This window comes from Nerophis ophidion, linkage group LG02, assembly GCF_033978795.1.
Source record: "Nerophis ophidion isolate RoL-2023_Sa linkage group LG02, RoL_Noph_v1.0, whole genome shotgun sequence".
Classification (NCBI taxonomy): Eukaryota; Metazoa; Chordata; class Actinopteri; order Syngnathiformes; family Syngnathidae; genus Nerophis; species Nerophis ophidion.
This window is the reverse complement of record NC_084612.1, coordinates 17,196,959-17,199,007: the sequence shown is the minus strand read 5'-3', so window position 1 is coordinate 17,199,007 and position 2,049 is coordinate 17,196,959.

Sequence of the window (2,049 nt, the reverse complement as noted above, 5' to 3'; positions counted from 1 at the left end):
TGTGTTGTTCATTTTCTTTCCCATATTCCTAAAGGAGATTGACTGCTGGAGTTCAGGAAAAAAAAAAGAGTGAAACTTACATTAAATGTACAAACATAAAAAGAAGTCAGCAAAAAATAACACTGACATGTGACAAATCTTATGAGGACACTGGACAAAAAAAGTATTGGAGCACTATTCTAAATGTTCCCCAAAAAGCAAAATTAGGTAGTCCTTCAATATTCATTTGAAGTATCAAGAGAGGGAAGAAGCTGTTACAGAACCTGGAGGTTCTGCTTCGGAGGCTGCCGAACCTCTTCCTAGAGTCCGGCAGTGAAAACAGTCTTCGGTGGGGGTGGGAGGAGTCTTTGCAGATTTTCTGAGACCTGGTCATGCAGCGGCTTTTTGCGATCTGGATAGGAGGAAGAGGAGTCTTGATAATCTTTTCCGCCGTCCTCACCACTCTGGAGAGTCTTCCAGTCTGAGGCATTGCAGGCTCCAGTCCAGACAAAGATACTGTTGGTCCTTAGGCTCTCTATAGTGCCTCTGTAGAATGTGGTGAGATTGGGGGGAGGGAGCTGTGCTCTTTTCATCCGACGCTGCTGAGCATTTTTTTACAAAAGCTCCGGTGTGTAGGGACCAGGTTATATTGTCATGGACCAGGTTATATTGTCAATGGAAACGCATATATATATATATGTGTGTGTGTATGTATATATATATATATATATATATATATGTATGTATGTATGTATATATATACATTTTCTACGGCTTGTCCCCTTTGGGGTCGCGGGGGGTCGCTGGAGCCTATCTCAGCTGCATTCGGGTGGGAGCCTCTCATCGCAGGGCCAACACAGATAGACAACATTCACACTCACATTCACACACTAGGGCCAATTTTGTGTTGCCAATCAACCTATTCCCCAGTTGCATGTCTTTGGAGGCGGGAGGATACCGGAGTACCCGGAGGGAACCCACACAGTTACAGGGAGAATAATGCAAACTCCACACAAAAAGATCCTGAGCCCGGGGTTGAACTCAGGACCTTCGTATTGTGAAAAACATGCACAAAAAATAATTCAAATTACCGTATTTCCTTGAATTGCCGCAGGGCATATGGTATGCGCCTGCCTTGAATTACTGCCGGGTTAAACTCGCTTCGCAAAATAATTAACGCATGCTTATTAGTATTACCGCCTGGTCAAACTCTGCGGAGCTAGCACTTAGCGCCGGGACGGAGAGGCTTCTCCTTGGACGTATCCTTGCTCATCCATGCGGACTGGACACTGGCCGAGAGTGGAGTCGGCTCTCTTGGTTGCTTTGTTGGGTCTGCTCCTGTCTCTGGCCGTGCTCCCTCCACCCCAGCAGACGATGGCGTGGAACACCGCAGAGGCCACCACAGTATATGTTTCTTTTACTTTTTATTCATAGCTGTATGTAGAAGTGGCTGGTTGTATCAGCTCCGTTACTTTAATCACTTTCATGTCCTTTGTGTTGACACACATGTAAGAGGGATGAGTTTTTTTTCCCTTGGCCTCAGTCTGGACCCCCTCTCCAGGGCCCAGGCTTAAACCGATTTTTAAAATTTTATTTTAATCTTCTAATTTTTTCTACCATCACCCCCCCCCCCCCCCCCCCCCACACACACACACACATATGTACCTGTATCTCACCTTTTTTGTAAGGGGCGCTGGAAGTAGGCAGACCCGTCAGCCATCCTGTTCTGTCTCCTTGTAATGTTTGTCTGATCTTGCATGGGATTGTGCTGAACATTTTTATTTTCCTGATGGAATAAATAAAGTACTATCTAATCTAAACTAATCCAACCCATGACCTCACGAGTGACACTTCCTCTGTCATCATTTTCTAAATGGAAGAGGCTGATTTCAATACCGGTAATTTGAAATCACATAACATGACGAAGATTAAGACCTACTCAGTAGGATTTAAGGTCCAAGTTTACATCACACTCAAATTTTTACTGCATGCCTTTGGTAAGTGCCGGAGTGAGAAGAGGTTTTAAAATAATTAGCGCGTGCTTACTTTTATCGCATGCCTTTGGTAAGC